A 27673-nucleotide genomic window follows, 5' to 3' on the forward strand; every position below is an offset into this window, starting at 1 on the left:
GTCCGCTGGTTTTGGTGCCGAAAGCGGCCCCACCGGGCACCACACCAGAACTTCGGTTCTGTGTGGATTACCGTGGGTTGAACTCATTGACCAAGATGGATGCTCACCCAATCCCCAGGGAGGATGATATGATTGACCGACTGGGAGCAGCTCGGTATCTGAGTACCATCCGATCTGACGTCAGGATATTGGCAGATTGCCATGGCAGACGGAGTCAAGGAGAAGACTGCGTTCTCCACCCCCGAGGGCCACTTTCAATTTCGGGTGATGCCTTTCGGGCTAAAGAATGCTCCGGCCACTTTCCAGCGGTTGCTCAACCAGGTGCTTTCTGGCCTAGAGGCCTTCTCAGCTGCCTACCTGGACGACATAGCTGTCTTCAGCAGCAGCTGGGAGGACCATCTGGAGCATCTCCAGGAGGTGCTACAGGCTCTACAACGGGCTGGCCTGACCATCAAGGCTAGCAAGTGCCACATTGGACAGGAATCTATCGTCTACCTGGGACACCTGGTGGGCGGGGGTAAGGTGCAACCCCGCCAGGCCAAGATTGAGACCATCTTGGCCTGGGAGCTCCCCAAAATCCAAACAGAGGTCCGGGCTTTTCTCGGCCTCACGGGTTACTACCGTTGGTTTGTCAAGGGGTATGGAACCATCGTGGCCCCCTGACTGAATTGATATCTAAGAAACAACCCCGTAAAGTCATCTGGACGGCTGCCTGTCAAGAGGCATTTGACACCCTTAAGCACGCGTTGTGCACCGCTCCGGTGCTTAGAACTCCAGATTTCAACAAGGAATTCATCGTGCAGACAGACGCCTCTGAGCATGGCATAGGAGCTGTGCTCTCTCAACTGAATGAGGAAGGCCAAGACCAGCCAGTGGCCTTTATCTCCCGAAGGCTACTCCCCAGGGAACAGTGGTGGAGTACGATAGAACGCGAAGCCTTCGCCGTGGTTTGGGCCCTGAAGAAGCTGAGGCCATATCTTTTTGGCTCTCACTTCCTCATTCTGACCGACCACCGACCCATTCGCTGGCTCATGCAAATGAGAGGCAAAAACCCCAAATTGTTGAGGTGGTCCATTCCCCTCCAGGGGATGGACTTTCGGGTGGAACATCGACCCGGAGTAGACCACGCCAATGCTGACGGTCTCTCTCGGTTCTTCCGCCTTAGTGATGAGAACTCCTTAGAGGTTGGGTAGGTCTCCCCACTTTCGGCTGGGGGGACGCAAGTTAGCGGATTTAGCGGAGCTACCGCTGTGCCCCTTCCATGTGGTGACTCCCAAGCGCTGTGACCGCTAAGCACTGAACGCCCCCAAATCACCGCCGCAGCCCGGTACCTGCGTCCCCGCGCTGAGCCCTGGGAGCGGTCACCTGCCGAGGATCACCGTTGCGGCCCGGGCGCTGGAAAGAAGGAGGCGCCACCTGTGTCGCTAATGAGCGTGCCGTGGGCCCGAGGATCACCGCCGCGGCCCCGGTGCCTGCTGCCACAAGGATCGCCTGCTGCCGACATCACCGCCGCGGCCCCCGAAGCCTGGAGAGGGCTGCCGCGGTATTGGGGAGGGCTACACCAGGCCGGCGAAGCCAGCGCGTCCCGTGTCATGGGACGGGGGCGCCGGCCGCGTCACCACCAGCCATTGGACGAGGCTGCCGCGCCCCAGCAAGCCGTGCAGGGATTGGCCGCTGCGGGCACGCCCTACGAGGCCTGTGCCCGGATTGGTCCCGGGACGAGGAAGACGCCAGAGAGCCAGGACTGGCTCTGACACCCCCCTGCCTCGCCCCGACCACGAGTAAGAGCCGCGGGGAGCCCGCTTTGCCTGCACGGGCTCCCGTCTTAACTGGAACTACCTACGGAGAGTGGAGCCCCCTGGTACAAGGTGATCCCCCTGAGGGGGAGGGCGGAGAATCTGCGGGAGTAGCGAGGACTGCCCAGGAGTCTCCCACGATTAGCAAGGCAACCCCGCTACCTCCCCTCCCCTCAGGAGACCATCCCTGGGCCCCCAGCACCCCCAATTAACTTCCTTTTGCCACCTGGAACAGTGAAGAGCTGGGGAACTGAGTTAGGAAGGGGACTGCCTGTCCCAGTCTGACTGCTGGTATGCACTACACACCCCAGAGATAGGTTGATAATTTACACGCATGCCCTGGGGGTGTCTGGTACCTTAATGTTCCCCTATCCAGGGGCTGTTTTGCTGATCTGTTCACCCCCTGGGGCCCCTAAATGAATTAGTGCCTGTGTTGGGGCTAGAAAGAGTTACTTGTTGCCAAGAGGTTATGGGTGCTATTCACTTGAAGGAATTTATACCTGTTTTGAGCTGAAATGAATTAATTGTTGCCCTGAAATTCACTGCTTCATTTATTTGAATTAATTAATTGTTGCCCTGCGGACATCTGTTTTAGTTATACAAATGAATTTACTGCTGTCTTGAAATTATCCGGATTATTCCTGAAATGAACTGATTTGCCATGACATGAGATAGATAAAAGATCTGATTTTATCAAACAACTTGGTGTGGTGTCCTTCATTGTGTGCGCATTGCTGAGTCCGGGTGAGTGAGTGCTGCACAACTACTTTACACATTGCCTTCGGGTGCCTTCCTACCTCGCGCCAAGCTACCACGTCGGAATTGGTGACCCCAGTTCTAACAGGACCTATATTCTGCCCGGAAGCCAGAACTTTCATTGATGGAGCTGCTCGCTTTGGATGACCTCCACTTCCCCATGCTCACTACTATTGAGTCTGCTGGAATGGAAAGTCCTATCACATTTGAAGAAATACAGGGGATGCTTTCACTAGTCGCGGCTGGTAAAATAGGAATATTATTCCACCTACCGTGACATACTCACTCCTCATAGCTACCATAGCTGTTATTCCCAAAACACAATCCCCTTCGCCAGCGTGTGCGGACTACTGCCCCATCTCCTTAATTAATACGGAGGTCAAAATATCTGCCACAGTTCTGGCTCAACGTCTTAAACCATAACTCGGCAAATTAGTCCACCCTGACCAATGTGGATTCATGCAGGCTCGGAGTACTAGACACTGTCTGCGGCGTCTCCACTTTGCCTTGGCTAACTGTTAGTCACTGACCCCCTACTTGCCGCTCCTCCTACTCGACTTTGAGAAAGCATTTGACTCGGTCGGGTTATCTGGGAGATGTCCTTCGGGTCATGGGCCTAGGCCCCAAGTTCTGCCGCATGGTCCAAGTCCTATACTCCAAGCCAACTCCGCAGGTGCGGGTCAACAAAGTGCTCTCTGACATTTTCCCAATCAAAAGAGGGACGAGGCAGAGGTGCCCCCTCTCATCCCTCCTCTTCACCCTGGCCATGGAGCCCCTAGCCAACCTCATCCGCTCTGATAACCAGGTTCAGGCCTGGCATTGGGTGGGATCACATGAAGACAAGATTTCTTTATATGCGGACAACGTCTTGCTGTTTCTCGCAGACCCGGCCCGATCTGGCCCCTGATGTCTACACATATTGCAGTCCTTTGAGAGGGTCTCTGGGCTGCGTCTGAACTCAGCCAAGTCGACTTTGGTCCCCCTGCACCTCTCCAGGGATTGTTTTGACTGGCAGTCCACTATCCCTATCAGAAGACAATCATTCAAGTACTTAGGTATATGGGTCTCTCTACTGCCTGATTTAGCCTGAGCACTCAACGTGACCCCCTTAGTCGCTAAAGCTGGGCAGGACCTAAAGAAGTGGCAAAAATTAGCACTTAACGCGCTAGGAAAGATAGGGCTATTCAAAATTATGGTCCTCCCGTGGTACATAATTCAGAACATTCCGCACCATATTCCCCGAGCCTGGTTCAAAGGAATAGACAGTCTAATCATAAAATTTCTCTGGAACAGCCAACGGCCACGTATGGCACTCCGGCACTTCCAGATCCCACCCTTTGATGGAGGCATGGACCTAACAAACCTCTACCTGTATTATCTTGCAACCCGCCTCCTGGTAATACACGATTGGTTTAACAGGGGGTGGTCAGACCCGGCTTACAAGACAGAACTAAAAGACTTGGGCCTCTCCCAAATTCAGGCTATGTTGTATGGATCTCCCATTCCCAGGATCCTCCCCACAGTAACCCGTACAGTCCTTAGACACACATATAAAACCCGGCACTTCACCATCGGAACACAGTCCACTTGAAGCCCAGGTCATGATGGGTGACCTCGGGAAGGGTGGAGTCTCACGCATATACCGTTCCTTAACAAACACTGGTCCTACTTCCCTTCACCAATTGAGAAATAGATGGGAGACATGGCTGTGCTCGTTGGAGGAGGAGGATTGGAGGGATGCACTGATGGCTGTTAAAACTGTCACTGTCTCCGCCAGGCTTCGCCTGGTCCAGCTCTACTATCTGCATGCCTCCTATCTTGCACCTAGCCACCTATACAGGGCAGGCCTAATCCCACACCCAACATGCACAAGATGCGGTACAAACCCGCAGATTTCTTCTACATGGTATGATCCTGCCCACACATAACCCCTTACTGGGCCGCACTAGAGGCAAAGCTCACAGAGGTGTTGGGATGGGAGATCTCACACAACCCCCTGAACATATTATTGGGTATCACTGACGAGTTGGATGGATTCAGAGCACAAAAGGCGTTCCTGAGAACCGCTCTGGTAATAGCCAAGCACGACATAGCGAAAGCATGAAAGAAGCCCACCCAGCCCACTATAACTAAGTGGCACTGAGGAGTGGACTGGTGCGCTACACAGGAACTACCATCATATGAAGCCAGAGGTTGCCCGGCCAAACACCGGAAGGTCTTGGGCAAATGGTTGGGAATGTTAAATTGATTGACTACCTCGCCTCCCTGGGTCTCCTTCTATGTGCCCCCTGGAAAAGGAAGAGTAACAAAGTATTCTGCTGCAAATTGCATTATTCACCGAAAGCCACAGGTTGTGGTGCTGCTCATCATGCTGTGCTGTTTGTAATCAAGTTTTTATCACTCTCTTTTTGCTAGATCAATAAAATTGATTATCAGAAAAGAATGCGCATCCCTCCCAGTGGTGGCTGGTGGTATTTGAAAGCGGTAGAGCATAAAAGTTTGGTATGACTTTAATCTAGTGAGCGATGCGTGCAAGCTCAATGGACAAATGTGGGGTCCAGACTGGATCCTCCTCCAGAAAAAAAAATTAAAAAAAGATTTGCAAATGATGCATTTTTAGTCAAATTAATTTAGTGATAAAGCAAAGCTTATAAAGCAGTGGGAACATATAGTTTTGAAATATTAAACCCATAAAAAAACCTGCCCTATAGCTTACTGCAATAATACATTCAACAGTTACTGTGATGTGCAAATTGTACAACGCGACAACTTCAGCCTTTTAAAGTGTGTGCTTTCCCAGCGTCATGCACTGCATGGCCCATCAACTTTGGAAGAAAATGCTCTAACCAGGCTTTGGGAAGGATCCACAGCTGCTAATTGAACTGAGTCATATAGAAATATGTGAAGACTTGTCTTTAAGTGGGATGAAAAATGTGTTGATCTCTAAAAGAATACGGAAAATAAATTTCTGTGATTCCCATAGAGTTCTACCCGACCGGTATTTTGGTTTCTCTCTGAGATTTAATTACATCCAGATATTTAACACAACTGACCTACACCCAAAATCTGTCAGTACAATTGGCTTTGTCAATGGTTGTTAGCTGTTTAACATAAATGAGTAACTACAAGGATTTGTTATAAATAATTAACCATCAAAATGTTTCAATTCTGAAATTTCAATAGTATTAAGGCCTGTGGAAGGAGTTTTGACCTTGAGTTATGTGCACTTTATTTTAGCTTTATATGTCATTTTTCTCTGCACATCTCATCCATCTGCACGTTTTTAACCGCCACTCTTTCCTCCTCAGTACTCTCTTTCACTCCTCTCCGAATGCACTTCCCTACATCTCCCTCACTTCACCACTTCCAAACTTACACTGCACTCACTCACATTTAAGCAATTTTCAACTTGTGCCTGTAAATATTTTGCCATCTGTGCACCCCTTTCACACACATTTTAACAAAATTGCACTTACAACGGAACACTTCATCATTGTTCTTTGTGCTCTGCAGAAAGGCCAACCCACTGACAGGCACATTGCTTTGGGTTTAGCGTCAGTGTCTGAGCTCTCAATCAAATCCCGTCATAAACACCTGCACAGCTCAAAGTATGCTCATAAAAACAATACAGAATGAAACACAACATAGATAACTCTTGAGGGAGGCAAGATTAATCCAAATTTGAAATGAGAAGATCTAAATCGCTGGCATGCATTGCCTTAACATTTTAACACTCATTGTACGGACATTAATCCATGTTTTTGGCATTAATGTTGTTAAGGGCATAAAGATAGGGCCAGGTTTAATGTCATAAAGCAGATAACTATCTACTGTGAGCTCATAGCTCTCGCTTTGCGCTTGACTCAGATATTTGGATCAACTTAACAAGGGAACAAGAACCCTGGCCTACTCGTTGTGAGAAGTTGGCCTGGCATATGCTGTTCACTAGTTAAAGTGGCCACCTTGCACCAGTCCAATTCGACTCTTATGGTAGATAGGTTTAAGACAACCTTTTAAAGAAAGCTATCCTAGTGGTAGCTGTGGAGAGCAGCCTTCAGGCTAAGTCTCAGAGGAATGTAAAGCAGCTTGTTTTACCTTATAATCTCTTGAATTACCAAATGAAAGGACACCACACAGGTATATATATAAAATATATATGTATTTATTTCTAGACACACTCTACTAATCTCTTTATGAGATTAGAAGTCAAGAACATATGCACAAATCAATGTTTCACAACAAATTAAGCATTTATATGGCTGGGGCCCTAGGGGCATACCAGACCATATTCTAAAAAAGAGGTTTAGGAATGTCGACTTGCAAGGGGACAAGGCCTAGGGCCTTTAGAATCGCTGGGGCCTCACTAATCCACCCAAGGCAGGTAAGTAAAGGACCCACGGGAGACGCGTGCAGTGTGAGAACACAGCCGCGGGTTTCCTATTGATTTCAAAGGAGCAAGTCGCGGTTAGATTTTTAAAGTTTTAGGGTACTTCGGGAGAGTCTACAAGCAAGCCACTTACAAGGTAAGTACTTCGAGGGCCAACACCCACAGGAGCACCGGAGTGCACGAGCCTTGACAACAGCAAGTCTCATGAAATATGAAGAAAGTCAGCGGTGCAGACCAGCAAGGTCTGAGGGACTCACCCAGCAAGGGTAAGTCGGGACAGGCCTGGAGCAACCAGGGGAGCTCTTTGGTTTGATGAAAAAGTCTTCAGGGGACCCACAAGCCAGCCGGCAAGGGATTGCGAAGATGCCTCATGAGGATTCGCTTCACAGGAGCCCACGGTCACTCGAGATGAGGTAGGCCTCTGATTTTCGAGGGAAATCCTGCTGGAGGCTTGGACCACACATAGTCCAATGCACAAGTTTATAGAACGTCGTGAAGGGGTTGCACTCAACAATAGTGCACGGTACCCGGGTATTGCTGTTCCTCATCACTCGTGGCGTCCACTCGCCTCAGGTTTGCTGGGGACTCACAATGGCTGTCGAGAAGTCAAGAAATTTACTTCCGGGGCTTCAGGGACTTCGGACTCCGGCGGAAGCTGGAAAGTTTGCGACCGTTGATTCAAGGTTTTGGTGCCTGCCAAGCAGGGGAGTCACTCCTAGACTCCAAGGGAGATTCTTCAGTCTTCCAAAGGTAGTGGAATGTTGAAAGTCCAGGATTCTTCTTATAGAGCGTCGTACAGGGATATCTAGTTTGAAATGGCAAGGTTTCCATATCTTAGACTAAAGGAAAGGGAGGGACTAGCTCTATGACCACTCCTCTGGGAGGGTCAGGGGAGTGGGTTGTTACACCCACTTCCCTTTGTCCAGTTTCGCGCCAGAGCAGGGGCAGGTAGCCCCTGAACCGGTTTGAGCTGGCATATGCACAGAGGAGCCTACTGCTCCCCCCTGTGACAGGATGCCTATTGTTGGGCCTCTTCCACTGCGAGTTTCAGTCAGCAGCAGGAGGGCAGCCCAGTGTCTGTGCTGGTGGCTTCCATTTTGTGATGCCAGGCTCTTTCAAATTTCTACTGTGTTTCACTGTAGGTACATGTCTTCCCCTCTAGAAGGGTGGGATCATACTCCCACACCAGGTACTGCTGTGGGGGTATGATTCCAAGGCGTTTGACACCAAACACAACATGTTTTGAGGCAGCCATCCCAAAGTTAGCAGTTACCTGTAGGTTATAATGCACTTAAGAGTATATGGTTTAACAGCATCCACAAACAGCCACAGAGAATAGACTTTGAGGGCTGCAGAGGGGCCCTGCTCAGGAGTATGAGGTTTAGGCACAAGGACTACTGGACTAGCCCAAGGGCTACCTGAAGGCTCAATTACACCTAGTTTCAACATTTTCTGGACTTCAGTCCTGATACAGTCCCTGACATGGTTAGGTTGCCTGTAGATTTTGCTCTTGACAGGCAGACTGTCTCCAGTGTCCACCTCATGGGTGCACCAGGAAGTCTGACTAGGGGTCAGGCTAAACACTGTTGCAGAACTTGTCTGCATTCAGTTTGCTGATGATCAGTGACACTGTTTGCCAAAGCATCACCATCTACTGACCCATCATCAGGGTTCTGTGAGAGCAGGTCAGGGAAAGGGACACTCTCCTCCTCCTGTTCCTCATCAGTTGCCATGAGCAAGCCCATGTCAGCCCTGTCAACATATGGTTTCAATCTGTTGACATGGAGCGCCCTAAGGGGGCTCCTGGGAGTTCCAAGATCCACCAGATAGGTGACTTCTCCCTTTTTCTCAACAATTGTATGGGGACCACTCCACTTGTCTTGGAGAGCTGCTAAGGCCACAGGCTCCAGCACCCACACTTTCTGTCCTGGCTGGTATACAGTCAGCACAGCCTTTCGGTCATGCCAAGTTTTCTGTAGTTCTTGGATTGCCTCCAGGTTTTTGGTTGCCTTCTTCATGTATTCAGCCAACCTGGAGCGGAGACCAAGTACATAGTCCATCACATCCTGTTTGGGAGGTTTGAGAGGTAACTCCCATCCCTCCTTCACCAAACATAATGGACCTCTTACAGGATGCCCAAACAGAAGTTCAAAAGGGCTGTAGCCAACCCCCTTCTGTGGAACCTCCCTGTATGCAAACAGAAGGCAGGGAAGTAAAAGATCCCATTTTCGCCTTAGCTTTTCTGGGAGGCCTTTAATCATTCCCTCTAGGGTTTTGTTGAACCTTTCAACTAACCCATTGTATTGTGGGTGATAGGGAGTAGTGAATTTGTAGTTTACACAACACTCCTACCACATTGCTTTTAGATACCCTGACATGAAGTTGGTACCTCTGTCAGATATAACCTCCTTAGGGAAACCCACTCTGGAGAAAACTCCAATGAGGGCTCTTGCCACCACAGGTGCTGTGGTGGTCCTGAGGGGAATTGCTTCAGGGTACCTGATGGCATGATCCACTACCACCAGGATAAACCTGTGCCCAGATGCTGTTGGAGGGTCAAGGGGACCAACAATGTCAATCCCTACCCTGTCAAAGGGCACCCCCACCACAGGTAGTGGTATCAGGGGGGCCTTTGTTGTGCCACCTGACTTGCCACTGGCTTGGCAAGTGACACAGGAGTGGACAAAACTCCTTGGTGTCCTCTAACATATGTGGCTAATGAAAATGTGGAACAAGCCTCTCCCAGGTCTTGTTTTGGCCCAAGTGTCCTGCTAAAGTGATGTCATGTGCTAGGGTCAAGAGGAACCCCCTAAACTTCTGAGGTATTACGAACCTCCTGGTGGCTCCAGGGGTAGGATCTCTAGCCTCAGAATATAGGATTCCCTCATCCCTATAAACCTTATGGGACCCACTAGCACTCCTAGCAGCCTCAGCAGCAGCCTGCTGTCTGAGGGGTTCAAGAGAGGGGCAGCACTGTTGCTCTTTGCTCAGATCTTCCCTGTAAGGTCCCCCTGCCCCCAAGAACTCAACCTGATCAGGCTCAAGTCCCTCTGGGGCAGTTCCTGCTTCAGGATCTACTTCTCCTCCCTCAGGAGGGGAATCTGTGATCTGAGACAAAGGGGAAGGCACTGCCTTAACCCTACTCCTCCTCCTCTTGGGTAGCATCTGGTCCATAGTTTCAGGATCCAGAGCTGGTTCAGCTTTATGCATTTTGGCCTGTGACCTGGTCACAGCAAATATCTCTGCAGGTATGCCCAACATCTCAGCATGAGTCCATAACTCTACTTCAGACCAGGCTGAAGTGTCTAGATCATTGCCCAATAGACATTCGTCAGGGAGGTCTGCACTGACTACTACCTTCTTGAGGCCAGTTACCCCTCCCCAGGAAAAATTCACAACTGCCAGACTATGGTTGGTCCTGACATTGCTTGCATTGGTAACCTGGTACATTTCACCCAGGATGATCTGCTTAGGGTCCACAAGATCCTCTGCCACCATGGTGACACTAGCACCTGTGTCCCTGAATGCCAAAGCCTGTTTGCCATTTATTACAGGCTGCTGTTTGTATTTGCCCAGATTACTGGGGCTCACCGGGAAGGACATATCAATGTCTCCCTCACAAACCAGCAATGCCTGAGTGGGTACTCTGACTAGGCCAGAGTCCACTTCAGAACCCAGGGTCAACCCTACTACACCTTTATTCTGATTTCCTCCTCCACCTGTAGCTGTACTAGGGGGAACAGTTACCTTAGGGGCAGGAGTGGTGGTGGTTTGGTCTTTGGACTTGTTACAGTCAGAAGTCCAGTGTCCTTTCTGTTTACAGAATTTGCACCAGGGCTCCTTTTGGCCTTTCCCTTTGTTAGACTGTGATGTAGGATCATTTAATGTTGGTTTAGCAAAGGGACGGTTATTTATACTTGTAAAGTGTACTCCATTCCCTTGAGCTTCACAAGGGGTCCCTCTCAGTTCTATATATATGAATCCCCACCAGATGCAGATTTTTGGGGCCCTTGTGAAGACTTCTGGTCTTTTGACTTATCCCCACCTTTCTCAGAGCCTTTAGGATCCTGCTTCTTAGTGTCACCCCCTTGGTTCTGGGTTTTCTGCCTCACCCTGGTTCTGACCCATTTGTCTGCCTTCTTTCCCAATTCTTGGGGAGAGGTCAGATCAGAGTCCACCAAGTATTGATGCAACAACTGGTTTTGGCAATTATTAAGGATCTGTTCTCTTATCATAAGATTATACAATCCCTTAAAATCAGTAACTCTACTACCAACCAGCCAACCCTCCAGAGCCTTGGTTGCACAATCAACAAATTCAGTCCAGTCCTGAGTCTGTGCTTTCTGGGTGTCTCTGAACTTCAACCTGTACTGTTCAGTGGTTAAGCCAAACCAATCTATTAATGCACTCTTCAGGACTTCATAATCATCAGCATCCTCTTTTCTAATAGTGAGGAGCTTGTCTCTACCTTTATCAGAAAAGGAGAGCCACAAGATTGCTGCCCACTGTTTTTGGGGGACCTGTTGTACTTTACAGGCCCTCTCCATAGCAGTTATCCACTTGTGGATATCATCTCCACTCTGGTAGGGAGAACAACCTTGGACAGGTTCCTATGGTCTGGAATGTAATCTCTGACTCTAGGGACACTGTTGCTGCCACCAGGGGTATCCAAACCCTCTCTTCTAGAAGCTCTTTGGAGCTCAAAGGCTTCTTTGTCTAATGCCAACTGCTTGGCCTTAAGGGCAACTCTTGCTTCCTCATACTGTAGCAGTTTGTACATTCTTTCAGAGGTGGTCTCTCTTCTATTAAAGTATGAGGTCCTCTGTTGGACAGATTCCCTGCCAGAGTGATATGAGTGCTCAGATTCCCTAGAAAGGGATTTAGGCCTCTCCTCCACTCTGCCAGTTCTCTTAGGGAGAATTCCTCTGTCCTTTTCAGACCCATGTGGGTCTGGCCCTTCAATTACAGAGTCCAGGTCATCTTGATTTTCATCATCTGACCCAGAGACTATAGCTGACCCACCCCCTGATCCAGATCCATTAGCTCCTAGAGCTAATCTAAGATCATCTGCTGTCAGCAGATCTATCAGGTGTAGTGTGGAGGGACTCTGTCCTAGCTTCAGGTGCCTTGCAACACACATGGCTTTCAAGTCAAAGAAGGTCATGTCCTTATACAGAAGCTGGTTGGACCCACTGGCTCCCCATCCCTTGAGAATATTCTAGTGCTGTGCAGTGTTGTACTACCTACACTAGTTTGTGGCCTACTGATCCTAGCTTGAGCTGTAGCAAGGGTATGCTATCCCTTCACAAACAGCTCTAAGTTCAGTAGAACCTGTTGATACTAAGCTTGACTTTTATATGTACCTTGAGTACCTTTAGTGGTTTTCAGTTAGTAATTCAAATAGAGATTTTCTGGTAAAACAATGGCAAGCTGGAATCCCACACGCTGCCCACCAATGTGAGAAGTTGGCCTGGCATATGCTGGTCACTAGTTATAGTGACCACCTTGCACCAGTCCAATTCGACTCTTATGGTAAATAGGTTTAAGACAACCTTTTAAAGAACGCTATCCTAGGGGTAGCTGTGGAGAGCAGCCTTCAGGCTAAGTCTCAGAGTAATGTAAAGCAGCTAGTTTTACCTTATAATCTCTTGAATTACCAAATGAAAGGACACCACACAGGTATATATATAAAATATATATGTATTTATTTCTAGACACACTCTACTAATCTCTTTATGAGATTAGAAGTCAGGAACATATGCACAAATCAATGTTTCACAACAAATTAAGCGCTTATATGGCTGGGGCCCTAGGGGCGTACAAGACCATATACTAAAAAAGAGGTTTAGGAATGTCGACTTGCAAGGGGACAAGGCCTAGGGCCTTTAGAATCGCTGGGGCCTCACTAATCCACCCAAGGCAGGTAAGTAAAGGACCCACGGGAGACGCGTGCAGTGTGAGAACACAGCCGCAGGTTCCCTATTGATTTCAATGGAGCAAGTCGCGGTTGGATTTTTAAAGTTTTAGGGTACTTCGGGAGAGTCTAAAAGCAATCCACTTACAAGGTAAGTACTTCAAGGGCCAACACCCACAGGAGCACCAGAGTGCACGAGTTACCTCACCCAGGGAAACCGGGTGCATAGGTGTCTTTTGGTGTCGGGTCGCGGCGTCGTTTTCAATGGAAGCCGAAGAAGATTGGCTGCTTGTGAAGACTGGAGAAGAGTCTGGTGGAATCCAAGGCTGGATTCAGAAGAAGGAAGACCTGAAAGCAGAAGGGATAGTGTTCACAGTCACTTGCCAGTGACCCGGGGTCAGGAAGATGGATGCCCACGGTAGTCAGGTGATTTCAGGTGATCCACGGGTGTCTTGACTCTTCAGCCACAAGGTCCAAGAGGCGTCAACGATGACCAGGAGCTGGATTCGGAGTGTCCCATAAAGTCTGCAGCTTACTGAGGTGTTGGCAACCGGATTGGAGCCAACAAGCCTTGGCAACAGCAAGTCTTGTGGAATATGAAGAAAGCCAGCGGTGCAGACCAGCAAGGTTTGAGGGACTCACCCAGCAAGAGTAAGTCAGGGCAGGCCTGGAGCAACCAGAGGAGCCCTTTGGTTTGATGAAAAAGTCTTCAGAGGACCCACAAGCCAGCTGGCAAGGGATTGCAAAGACGCCTCATGAGGATTCGCTTCACAGGAGCCCACGGTCACTCGGGACGAGGTAGGCCTCTGATATTCAAGGTAAATCCTGCTGGAGGGTTGGACCACACGTGGTCTAATGCACAAGTTCATAGAATGTCGTGAAGGGGTTGCACTTGACAATAGTGCACGGTACCCAGGTATTGCTGTTCCTCGTCACTCGTGGGGTCCACTCACCTCAGGTTTGCTGGAGACTCACAATAGCCATTGAGAAGTCAGGAAATCTACTGCCGGGGCTACAATGACTTCGGACTCCAGCAGAAGCATGAAAGTTTGCAACCGTTGATTCAAAGTTTTGGTGCCTGCCAAGCAGGGGAGTCACTTCTTGACTCCAAGGGAGATTCTTCAGTCTTCCACAGGTAGTGGAACTTCGAAGGTCCAGGATTCTTCTTGTAGAGCGTCGTCCAGGGATATCTAGTTTGCAATGGCAAGGTTTCCCTATCTTATACTAAAGGAAAGGGAGGGACTAGCTCTATGACCACTCCTCTGGGAGGATCAGGGGAGTGGGTGGTTACACCCACTTCCCTTTGCCCAGTTTCGCTCCAGAGCAGGGGCAGGTAGCCCCTGAACCGGTTTGAGCTGGCATATGCAAAGAGGAGCCTACTGTTCCCCCAGTGCAGGACTTCAAAGCACTCTAGGAGTTCACCCACCTAGCCCCAATACACTAAATCCTGTCTGGAAGGTGGTTACACCTCCCTGTAACAGGATGCCTATTGTTGGGCCTCCTCCACTGCGAGTTTCAGTCAGCAGCAGGAGGGCAGCCCAGTGTCTGTGCTGGTGGCATTCATTTTGTGATGCCAGGCTCTTTCAGATTTCTACGGTGTTTACACAGTAGGTACATGTCTTCCCCTCTAGAAGGGTGGATCATACTCCCACACCAGTTACTGATGTGGTGGTATGATTCCAAGGTGTTTGACACCAAACACGACATGTTTTGATGGAGCCATCCCAAAGTTAGCATTTACCGATAGGTTATAATGCACTTAATAGTATATGGTTTAACCGCATCTACAAACAGCCACAGAGAATAGACTCTGAGGGCTGCAGAGGGGCCCTGCTCAGGCAGAGGCACCCCCTCACATGTAAACCAAGCACCCTGCCCTCAGGATTGATAGGGCGTGCCTTAGGGGTGACTGATAGGTTTATATGTGTGTGTAAGGTGAGATATAGGGAACCTATACCTCAGTGAGGAGTGCTAACACTACCTCACCCAGGCTGCAGTAGCAGACCTGTGGTGTCAGATTTTGTCTGCTTCCCAGGGGTGGCATAATATATGCTTCAGCCCCTGGTAGGCCTGTGAAGTACCTATGCCCTTGGTACCTAAGGTACCATATACTAGGGGCTCATAAGGTACCACAGTATCCAATCACTAGTGCATCTAATATGCACTCCAAGTTGTTTAGAGAGAACAGAGAGGCTGGGGCCATGATTAGCAGGGACCCAACCAGTGTAAACATCAGAAAAAAAGTGGGGGCAACATAAGTGCAGATCCTACTCTCCTACACTCATCTTTTGGATCCATTTCGCGGGTAGCATTTCAGGAGCTCCACTTCTAATGGGGCCAGCTGCATCTAGCCAGGGCCTGGAATATTGCAGTTGGTGTTGTTAGCATGGCAAGTGGTCTCAGAACAATATACATAACAGAAGATTAGTATTCTAACATTTGCCATTACAGAGAACAGCGCACCAAAACACACGTGCTTGCATCCACTCCTACATGTGATGAATGGGAAAGGGTGGGATCTATGCCTGTGAATGAAGGCTGCTCTCACGCAGGGATGGAGACTCCAGTGCCCGAAACCATGAGGCTGAAAGCGACACTGGCCTATAGTGGATACTGCCACAGACTACAATGGCAATGATTCATTATGAAGGGCTTCCGAACAGTAAGCCCTGCGTCGTGCGTCACAATCCCGAAAGTTGATTACTGCCTGGCTGTTGTCTCCTGCTTCAGAGCGAGGCGGGGCATGCAGCCTGGGAATGACAGCCCAGACTTAAATGCATCGATTTGTTTAGAGATATGATTGTATCTCTAAATAAACTGATCTATTTAATATTTCTACAGAAATGTGAAGGAATACCAGGGGGGGAGCAGCCACAGGGCCCTAATGGAGAATCCGCCCGATCCCTCCTTTCTTTTACTATGCTTCCCCACCCAACCAGAAGGGTGGAAATTAAAGGGGGTGTCATATATCTCCAGACATTTATTTTTTTCACCTTGTATCCATAAGAGACCAGGATTCTTTACTTGCCACTGCTTGGAGGTGGAATGAATGGTCTTCACAGGTAAGGTGATGCTTATGCCTAATATTTATACTTTTCTTTTGAGGAATGGGGCTGGGGACAACTTACTGATTCTTCAGGGAGAAAAAAGGTCATGGTGGGACCCACCTTGAGAAATTGCGGATATTTGATCATTTTTTGTAATTATATAGTTAGATATTCTGGGGTTCTAGAACAAGGAGGAATTTAGGGAGATATCAAAGTTATGTTTTTAAAGATTTCAGAAGTTGTGGTTCTAATCTGAACTTACCCACGCTTTAGAAACTCAGGAGAAAATCAGTGTATTTTCCATCTATTGACAGCTAAGAAGTCCAACATGTTAACATAACATATACATTTGCAAACTGCACTTTCACCCTTTGGGGCACCTTGCATAGCAGATGTTTATTGTTAATCAACTCAATTGTTGAAGATACTCCAGTACCTTCAGTGTGTTGTCAATCTTTGTGATGAAGACTAGAAGCTTATAGATTTGAGACTCACATTGGAGGCAAAGGGGAGAAGAACTCTTCATGAAGCAGTGAGAATTAATGGATTGTCACCTATCATAATTTAAGAAGAGGTAGGCATGCATTTGAAGAGCAATAAGTGGTTAGCTCTTTCCACTGTACTTATTTGTCTGTACTGTACCTGAGGCACTGTGCCTTCAATGGATGACCTCAAGTGGTGCAACGTCTTGTTACAGACAGCCTGTAGCTGTTGGTTGCATGAGTTCCTGTGATCAAAACTTGAATAGGGCATTTCACGTATCGTTACACACCATGGCATCGAGTTTACATTTAATGTTGGTGATGTGGTGAAGTAGTTCCTTTCCTTCACAGATCTTGTCTCTAAATTTCCCTTTTCACTGTTCCCAAATGTTGGTACATGTGCTTCAAAGGTGCCACCTCAGATAGACTTGACTTGACTTGAAAGACCTACCCGGGTCTGTTTCATACTAGTGGCTTACCTACTGACATATTTGCCTAATTCATGTAAGCCAACCACATAATGTCAGTGTGGCAAGTAAGGTGATCAGTGGACGACACGGTATCCTGATGTGTGAGTCATCAGGATACAATGATAACGAATTCAGACAAACTGCACTCCTATGTTTTAAATACAGATTAATCAAAAAGTGCTGATAGTAATCATAGGTTAATCGAAGGTGCTGCCTTTTTATAGCCAGTGCAACCCCTACACAGGCCCTAGAGAGTAACAAAAGATGTTCAAACAGAAAGTTACTACATTAGTGGCACTGTTGGGAGATTTAAAGTCCTAGAGATGAACAAGATGTAAGCATGTAGGACTGATATATTTCAGAGTGTGTCTGAGGATGGGGCGACTTGGTCAGCGGTGTTGACGCTCAAGGTGGTGAATTTCTGGACTGCTTGTTCCAGGTTGGTTGTGGGGTCTGGCTGGGTGTTGTTGAAGACGTCCATCCATTGGGTCTGTGTTACTTTGTTCCAGCTGCAGAAGAGGGAATGGGGGGACTGGTGGTGGGTCATTTTGATTCTGCAATGATGAAGTGGATTGTAGAGTGGTCGGTCCAGGTGAGTTCTGTAGCATGGCTGTATTTGACGCTGTTTCTGACCATGAAAATCAGGTCCAGTGTGTGTTCTGCACTGTGTGTGGGGTTGGTGACCAGCTGGGTCAGGCCGATGTTGCTCATGCGCTCCAGGAGATTGGCGGAGTTAGTGGCAGTGGGGTCATCAAGGTGGAAGTTGTGGTCTTCGAGGAAGATGTAGTGCTTGGACTTGATGGCTAGTGAGGCGATGAAGTCTGTGATGGCGTGGCAGAAACTGGCACAAGGTCCTTGGGGTTGGTAGGCGAGGGTCCCTCTGATGCTCATTCTGTCGGTGGTGTAGAATTTGGAAAATGTGCTGTTCCATGGTCAGTTTGGTGTCTTTCTCAATGGTGGTACATTGGATTGTTTTGTTTTGGATGATGGCGATGCCTCCTCCTTTTTTATTGGTGGGGTTTCGGTGTGCCATCTTGTAGCCGTTGGGCACTGCGGTGGCGATGTCGGGGGTGGAGGAGTGGTTGAGCCAAGTTTCTGTGATGAAAATTGCGTCAGAGGCGTGTGTGGTGATGGTGTCCCAGACTTCGGTGGCATGTTTGAAGTGAGATTGGGTATTAAGCAGGAGGCATCAGAGAGGTTCTGGGGTGGTTTGCAGTTGGCAAAGTGGGAGTGGCACAGATATCTGTGAAGGCAGGAGGTCCAGAGTTGCAGGTGAAGAGACAGCGCTCAGGTGAACGGCCCTGCCATTGAGAGAGGAGATGCAAGGCAGTAGTTGTTGCGGCGTCTGGCGTCTTGGGCCCAGAGTTTGGTGGCGAAGTACCTGTGGGTGGTCTGACGGCTGGGTGCATGGCACTGAATGTGGTTCAGGCACAGATCTTCACAGACAGGCTTGCCTTTGGTGCACCTTCGGCACCTGTCACCTGACCTTTTTACCTACACCAATATTATTCTACAATTCTTTTCGTCTACAAAAATACATACTTCTTCCCTAGATTTTTTGCCAGGTCCTCGAGACGAGCAGTGGCCAAGATGAATGACACTGTGACGGTCCGAACCAGGAAGTTCATGACCAACTGTCTTTTGCAACGGAAGCAGATAGACATTGATGTTCTTCACCATGGAAAGGCCACAGTCCCAAAGACTGTAATCCTGGATAAGCTAGCCAAAATGCACAAAACCACCCCAGATGTCATCTTTGTATATAGCTTCAGAACTCACTTTGGTGGTGGCAAGACGACAGGCTTTGGTATGATTTACGACTCTCTCGACTATGCAAAGAAAAATGAGTCCAAGCACAGACTTGCCTGGCATGGAAAGTACGAAAAGAAAAAGGCATCAGGGAAACAGAGCAAAGAACGTAAAAAATAGAATGAAGAAGGTCCGGGACACAGCAAAGGCAGATGTTGGTGCTGGCAAAAAGTGAGGTGAAGAATATTAACGGAAGAATTGACCGTCCTGGTCATCATGCCTGTTGAGATGGTGCTCGACGTTTTCATACTTCTTCCCATGGCATTTATTTGTAATGCTTTACATTTCCATATCACATTCTTGTAGAGCCAGACCTATTGGCATTGGCAATGCTTGTTTTTACTGTTGAGTTACATGATATTACCAAAAGCATTCTCTACAGCATACACAAAGGATGGCAATTTCCCATGCCTTGCATGATACCCTTACCGTGTGTCTTTACAAGTTCAAAACTGGCCTGGTTTCTGTAGAAGAGTCTGGTGGTAGCTTTGAAACGTCTACAGTAGATGCTTTGCAGTGCCTGGAATGGTGGCATGTGCAGGTGGATGCTCTATAAATGTGGTCCCCAAGTCAAAGAGATCTAGGACTTTAAAAGTAATACTCTTACACATTTATAGTGTTAAAAAATATAGAATCCCATAATGCTTATTTTTAGTTTTGAAAAAAAACTGTAGCACAACATGCTCTTTGCTCTAATCACAATTTATTAGTAATAGTGCTCTGTAATTTTGCCAATTTTAGGAAGAAAATATATTTTGAGCCATTTGATGTACATTTGGACCAGCGCTGTAATCACCTAGCTGTTCTATTGGCCTCTTTGAGGGGGTTAGGCCAATATGTGTATATTGTGTGATCTCCTATTAGCGATTTCCTAATTTGCGGTTTCCTAATAGCGATTGCGAATCCGTAGGAATTGCTATTAGGGAATCGCAAGTTACATACATTCCATTTTGCGTCTCTCAAATTGCTATTTTACACCTGCCAACTTGAAAAGAGAAGGGGTTGTGGCTTGGAGGGTGATGTACTTTATGTTAAGAACTATCTGAGAGGCCCTTTGCCTCTTCCCCCATTGAGATCTTTCACCTCCCAAAAAAGCCAAAAACAAAAGTCTTCTGAGGTTGCTGGTGATGTCCTGGGGTGTTTAATCTCCCCTTAATCAGGGCCGGACTGGCCATAATGGGCACCGGTCGTTTCCCTGGAGTGCCGCCAGGCTGGGAGACGGTTTTGGGCCCCTGGGGGGCCGTTATTGTTACCAGGCCGGATTTGCAGCATAGCTGCAATATCAGCCCCTGTAACAAAATCGCCGAAACCGGCCCAGGCAAACTGCTTGGCGGTACCCCCAAACACCCCATGGGGCCGGCGAGGACTATGCCTGGGCCGGTTTTGGTTCCCAGTCCAGCCCTGCCCTTAATGGACAGCAGCTGCTCACAGCCTCAAAAGACGAGCTGGAAACCCACTCTTTGCAGTGATTTCTAGCCTGCCTTGCCTGCCACCATGTGATATCGGCTTCTCACAGGGTGATCGTGTGATGGGAGCTGATATTGTGTATCACATGGTGCACCTTGTGAGATGGCAGGTCTGCTATTTCTACGGATTCGCTATTTGGGAATTGCAAAAACGGAATTTTGTACATATGGACCTAAGTATGTTAATAGATTGCCTTTACAGATTAATTTTTCAGAGCGTCTGGACTGGTGGTTTCGGAGGCTGCACTGTGGCGGACTTCAAGAAATTACCCTTTCAGAAAACTGTAAATTAGGGTACTGCAGGATTTATCTCATTTTGAGGTATTGTTCCTTCAGAGTCAGGCCTGCTTTAGCTTCAATCCTAGCCTCCTATAAAGGGGTTAGCACTTTTATTAAAAGTAGAAATAACAGGCCTGTGTGGAATAAGACACCTTGCTTGCAATATATAAGTAAAGCTTCTAGTGGTCTAGTACTGTAAAGAAGACATTTAAAAAAACAGTTTGCTATTTATTCCCTTTTTACAAGTAACCCATTAGTCGGCGCGGGATAATGGGGGCCTCAATTCGCTAACTGGGGCCTGGCAATCTCACACCGAATAAAGGACATTGCAAGGTGACATTGGAACAGGGAATAACATGCAAACGCAGGATTTCTGATAGCCTTTTTGACATGCAATTTACGATTCCTGGTCCAATAACGGGAATTTTACTGCTGCCATTTACTAGCTGCATGCGTCAGGCAGGAAAAGGCAGTGTGGGAGTGTTGCGGTCTTTGGCTCTTGGTGACAACAGTAGGAGGTGGGATGAAGAACTGCATGGTATGACACTGCTGGGGAAAGCATTATCTGCTCCCTTGTGGTGCAGGAGCGGGGTGGACAGGTTGGGTCTTTTCCTCCAGCCCCTGCTCCGAGTCATCCGTGATTTAACAGGTTGAGAATTCTAGCAGCTAAGACAAGTGCTTTAAATGGAAATGTAGAAGTGCAGGTACTATCTAGAAGGAGTGTCTGTTTGCTTCCAAGAAGTGCTGGTACTCTCCCACTACATGTATTGAAACTGTGCTGAGGTACTCTCCATGAGAAGTGCAGGTACTTAGTACCGGACAGTACCTACCCATTTAATGCACTGGCTAAGACTGGATGTGGGGTGTTTCTGAAACTGGAATTACGGGGTCTGGAATCATGCCCCAGGATTGGGGCCCTAAGTATTTTGCATTTTGATCACTGTGTTTAGGTATACATATATTTGATCCACTTAGAAAAATAATGAATGCTTCACACTCAACATAATTGGTATCAACAGTGTTTCTTGGAATCGCACATGGTGAAAGCTATAATGAAGAATCAGAAAGACGATTTAAGTGATTCAAAGACAAAGTGGAGGCACTAGGTCTGCTGTTAAGACAACTGTTCGGAATTAAAATGTATGTATTGCCCGTGGTATGTAAGTACAGAGGTACTTTTAAAAGTTGACAGGTGAGGGTCCGTCAAGAGACTGGTGTGCTGCAAAAGGAGACCGGCATTACGACCCCCCGAAATTCAGCCATCCCTTCAAAAGAAGCCAGCCAGACAACTGTACTTGAGTTAGAGAAAGTTCACCATTCTCTGGCCGTATTTATTACACTTCATAAACACGACATCAAACAAAATGTCCACAGTTATCTTGATATCGCATAACATTTCCGAACACATATACATCAAATGTATATAATATTCTCACACTCCATTAGGAGTCATGCTTGACCACCTCACGGCTCCCCGTGACATGTTTACAAGGCACACTTTCCACTGCTCCAAGGTGAGGGAGCTAGGGCCAACTCAACATCTGACCCCTAAAAAAAGAACCATCCATGCAGAGCAACCAAATGAAGTGACACCCCCTGGCACCCAATCAGGAAGATGAGGCTGAGCAACCTGGCCATACCTAGGTCCCCTGTCGCAGCTATCATTCCCCCCATTCCCATGGGGCGTGTCACGGGGTACCCTCCAGGACCAAGGACAATGGGAGTAGCAGATGCCTCCAGCCCTTCACCAGTGACCTCGTCACCCCTGCTCCAGGTTATTCAAAATCAGCAATATCTTGAATCCGCCTGCGCTTGGATTTGTGATGCCTAACGTTGTCAACCCATTTTGTGGTCAAAATATGACTAAGGGATGGGAGGGTGGGGAAAAGAAATTCCCGGTCCTCAGGCGCACAGGGCGACGTGGACCGGCTGTACGCAGGGGAAGGCAGGCAACAGGTACTCTCCAGGCAAAGGTAACACCTTTTAAGCGTTGTCCTGCCACCCTTGCGAGCCGCCCAGGGAACCCCACCGCCACCCCCTCCCCCCTCATCCAATCGGGATTTGATGCAGGAAAGCCCCCTGCGAAAATTCGAAAGATGCTGCAACCGTTAGACTGCAGCCCCAAACCGGTCTATACCGGCCCGCACCGGTCTTCGGAGCCTGTGAGGTGGGTGATGTGGCCCCTCGTCCAAAGGGTTCAGGTTGACTTAGCCTTGGCAAACTGTGAGAGTAACATTCACTCTTGTTACCATTATAAAGCACTTGGAGTTGGTATTCACCACTCTTTGAAAGATAAGAAGTATATGGTTTTTATGCATCAACAAAGGGGAAAGTACTACAAAAACAAAAATGTTGAGTCACTTGTTTACATTATTTAAAAACAAATTTTAGTTGGCACTGTTACACGGGAATGTTCATTAGTCAGCACAATCATGGACATACAGGTGCCGCCAGGGGTCACATCTGCAAACCCTGACTTGCCCCTTGCCACCCCTGGGACTGCCTCTGCAAACCCTAGCGCCGGAAGAGCCAGGGGCAGCGCAGTACATATAAAATTATAAGCATTGGCATAGCCAATAGGTCTCGCCTTTGAGACCTTATAAGTGTTTAGCTATGCAGCACAATATCCTTGGTGCAACAACATCAACTGTTACATGGCTAAACACTTATGAGGCCCCAAAGGCGAGACCTATTGGCTAAGCCAATGCTTGTTTGTTTTGCATTCTCTTGTTTACATATGATCCTCTTCCCTTGGTACTCACTTCAATTCCTTCCCCCTCACTCACCGTTAATACCTCTGCCAAAAAGAGGAGTGCTTTAACAGTATCTGAATTTGCCACAACTAAATTAAAAATTACTTGGGTGAGGCATACTAAATGTCAAACAATTGTCAGGAAGTGCGAACATAAACTAAACAAACAAAACAAATGCTTTAATTAAATTAACAATTATCAAGCAGGATGCAAATATTGGATTGAAATTTTAATAACACAGTCCTTTAAATTAATTAAGGAAATCCATTTAGCATGTAAATGTCATTTTTTATGTGAAATTACTTCTGTTCAGAGTTAGTCTGTGGACATAAGCAACTGTTCAAGTGTTGCAAAATACAATAAAACAGATGACCAACTTGAACGCTTTGCCTGTACATTTGTGTTACCAGATATACTTATAATAAGGCCTCAGTGAAATTTAAATGACATTGTCTTAATTCGTCTAATATCAGAAATTTTGCTTTATGCTTGCTAAGCGAAATTTCCAACATTACACCACTTGGAATAATTATCCACCATTCATGGCACAAATTTACTGCAAACGCATAATTCATGACAAAACCTTGCATTTTGTTGACAAGTTTAACAATGGAACTGAATCACTCAATGAGCTGAGAGAAATCGAATTAAACTTAAGGCTGCATTCAGTGAAGATCTTGAGCTCTGCACTTCACGTCATGGGGAATGAACCCTCCCCTATCCTCCACGCAGAGGGTCTCTTGTCGATGTCTATGGAAAAGTTTGAGTTTTTAATAAAAGAACTATAAAAAAAATAGAGACGTCACAAAGTTAGACACAAGATCAGCTATTGCGTGAAATTCTGGCCTCCTGTGAGTGTTATGTGTTGAGCCACTTAAGAGGAAAATGAAAGCAAGGTACACACTAATGTACAAAATGCTTGTAACTTACTGATGTGACATGGTTTCAGAGCATTCACAAAAAAAAGCTAAGCAGGGTTTGTATGTGTATATAAAATGCTTTTGAGTCACCTGCATGACCCGGTTTCAAAGTACTTGTGATAAAATAACTAAACGAGGTATGCACTGCATCCAAAAAGCTTGTGCATAACTAGCGTAGCCTGGTGTAGAGTACTCATGAGAGAAAGCTAAATAGCATTACAAAATGTTGAAAACAAAAAATTGTGATGTTCCATAAACATAGAAGTAGGACTACAATGTTTCATCGTTCACGGTGGATAGAACGACTTCATTGACAGCACTTGCCAACAGAAAGCACAGACATGAAAGCACAGACAAGGGGAAACCTGAGACTTTATTAGCAAATCCAAGGTGTTTGGCCCCCCTAAAGTTAAACAATATATGCATTTGCATACAAAATGCCTGTAAGTTACTGATGCCAACGAACACTCACAAGAGAAAACTATGTGAGTGTGTTGCGCCCCAAAAGCGAGAAACTCCACAAATGAATGATTGGCCAATAATCGTGAACTTTGCAAGACTTGGGGGCATATGTATCAAACGATTTTTTAATCGCAAACGCTGCGATTCGCAAAATAACAGCGTTTGCGATTAAAAAATCGGTAATCGGGATGTATGAGGCAAATCCCATCGCAAAATTAAGGAATTGCTAATTTAGCGATTTCTTAATTTTGCGTAAGCATTTAAGAAATCGCAAATTGCGATTTCTTAAATGAGATGTAAAAAGCACCCAAGTTGTGCGAATTATCCTTAAGAAATCGCAAATTACCACCAACTTCAAGTTGGTGGTAATTTGCGATTTCCTTTCAAAAAGCACTTTTTTGAATTGTACAAAGTGCCACGTGGCGCTCATACATGCCCTTAGGGCATGTATGTGCGCCATATGCACACACATGCTAATTTCAGGGGTGCATCAGGGTGTCATCATGACACCCTTGCACCTTTGAAATTATTCTCAAATTGCGATTAGCAAATTGCGATTCGCTATTTGAGAATTACTTCCCATTCATTCCTATGGGTCTCCTGGCCCATAGGAATGAATGGGCAGGTATTCCTTAATTGCGATTTCGCAATTTGCTAATCGCAATTAAGGAATTTTAAGAAATCGCAAAAAGTTTGCAATTTTTTAAATACATCCCGTTTTGCAATTCTCAAATAGCGATTCTTTAAAAATCGCTATTTGAGAATCGCAAATGGTGATGTTGATACATATGCCCCTAGGCTCATAAAATATAAACTTTGCACAACCCTAATGAAGGCCATCCTCATACTATCCAGTTCCATCATAACACACACCAACCTCTAGGCACTCCTTAGAAATGCCAGCCCTCTGGTGAAAATATCTTTGGTTGCCCATCACTGCTACTGAATGACTTGCCATACTCAGAAGCGGTATTGGCAATTTCCTTGTTTGCCTTGACGATAAACTCCCCTTGCTTCAGTCCACTGCATTATTCCACTACCACTGGGGTGTAATATTAAGAAATGGATAGTTCTAAGTGTAATCCTTTCTCCAGGACCCACTTATGAAGTCCACACTCTATAACTTGATTTCAAGCAATGGTGTCAAGAACCTAGAGGTGCCACCATGAGAACCAGCTGCCCCGGCTCTTCTTGGCTCAATCTGGAATTTATATTCGGCCAATGTCTTACCAATTCAGCTATTTAATATTCTAACTTTAATAAATGCTCTGGATTTTTTTTGATGCCACAGTATCACAGGTGCCCACTGAGAAGTCTTCAGATAGTTTATAATTGAGTGTTAGCCCCATCATATTGTTATAGATAGAAGGTTGGTAGGTAGGTAGGTAAGTAGGTAGACAGGTACGCTGGCTCTCAGCCACCCCTCTTCATTCACTAGTATGTTGTTGTGTTATTCACATGTTTCTTCTGCCCATCACAGTAAGGAGCATGCTGAAAGGAAGCAGCCCACTTCAGCCATTGGCTAACTTCACTGTGAGTGACGTCATTCAGCTCTATCACAATGAATACATCCACACACAAAGTAGTTTCCTTCCATCATGCTGAGGACTGCCATGGCAATATGTGCTATTTGAGACCGAAAATATTTTTGTTTTAAAAACATTTTTTTTTACATATTGGCTAGGACCTGACAGCTCACTCGACTATTACGTTTTAGAATAAATAAAACAAGCATTGACCAAGCCAAAATCGTGCCAGCCAACGTTGTTTTAAGTTGTTTCTCCAGTCACTAAGCTGTGCGATTGCCTATTTCTTACAAACAAATATTGGCACAGGAACTGATGGTGCAGCTTGAAATATGTGAACGTATGCTTTCATTAAAAATAGCCACACCTGTTTTTAAAAGATGCTCCTGTTTAGAAATGTTTGCTACATTGAAATACATTGCCTACCACTGGCTACAATTTTACATTTTTGCGCTTCGTTTAGATTTTGTCAGCATATGAAATACGGATTTTCAAATGTAAGCAATACTTTTCGCTACTCTTAATAATGAATAATTCGCTTGTGGGCGCCATTCTCCGGCTGAAATGCGGAGCCGATGTGGTGCGCCTGCGCAGATTGCTTCACAGGTAGTAACTAACCGCAAATGAAAAGCTAATGTGAGCAAAATTACCGTTAATTAATTTAATGCAAATGATTTGGTATATACGTACAGGCGTGTTCTTGAGTCATGGCTAGAACAAACATTTGTATTTTCACCCAACAAACTAAAAAAAAGTTAATTTATGCGCATTATGTCAAGCTGAGGAAACTGACAGTAGTGTGTGGTAACTTCCCGTAGGCAGTAGCAGGGTTTGCATGCAGTTCACGCACGCGCACAGGTGCATGCACGGCTGCGGGTCCACTACGGATACTACCGTCCACCACGGGGTCATCTGAGTAAATAACACAGAAACTGACCAGATTATTGACGTGGTCCAATCACTCACCCCCTAAAACACAACAGCCTACTTGCAGCGCTATGTGGGGCTCGCAGAGGTGGCCTGTCACAGGTCTGTGAAGTGCGGGGGCACGCCAGTCCCAGCTGGTGCACCCCCAACAAGTGCAGTAACAAGCATTGGCCCCGCAAGCGGCCGCGAGACGTGATATGTGGGGGGAGGGGGAGAGGGGAGAAGTGGGAGTTCTGTGTGCGCACTTGGCCCCTTCTCTAATTGTTCTATCTGCTGCCGTGTGGATAAGAAAACTGGTGTGAAATAGCAGCAGGGAAGGGGGCGGAGAGGAGGCTCTGAGGGAGAGCGACGTAAAGCCATATGGCTGCTTTGCGCGCGTGCACGCCTCGTGCACTGTAGCTCTATGCCAGCGGTAGCACTTTGAAAACTCCCTTACAAAATGTCTCGCTAGCAGCGCATGCGCGCTGGCTCAGCGAGACCTAAAAGCGGGTCTGTTTATGTTAGCACAGGGACATTATACAATAATGCAAGTTCCCAGAAACAACACAACTATGTACATATTGCTTCTTTCTCCTCAGGAGGGGTGGGGACGCCGATGGGGATGTGGGGTAGGGCAAGTCTGTTCTGAAATGTGTTTTATGAAAACAGCTCCTCATGTGCTCCTTAAAACAATTCCTTG

At 46.9% G+C, this 27673-nt stretch overlaps 1 pseudogene; it reads left to right on the top strand.

Moving 5' to 3' along the window:
• The first annotated feature begins 18442 nt into the window (after positions 1-18442).
• Positions 18443-18836, top strand: LOC146860836 (small ribosomal subunit protein eS24 pseudogene; annotated as a pseudogene).
• Positions 18837-27673: the final 8837 nt, after the last annotated feature.

The sequence above is a fragment of the Triturus cristatus genome, chromosome 3_1 (assembly GCF_964204655.1).
Source record: "Triturus cristatus chromosome 3_1, aTriCri1.1, whole genome shotgun sequence".
In the NCBI taxonomy this organism is placed as follows: domain Eukaryota; kingdom Metazoa; phylum Chordata; class Amphibia; order Caudata; family Salamandridae; genus Triturus; species Triturus cristatus.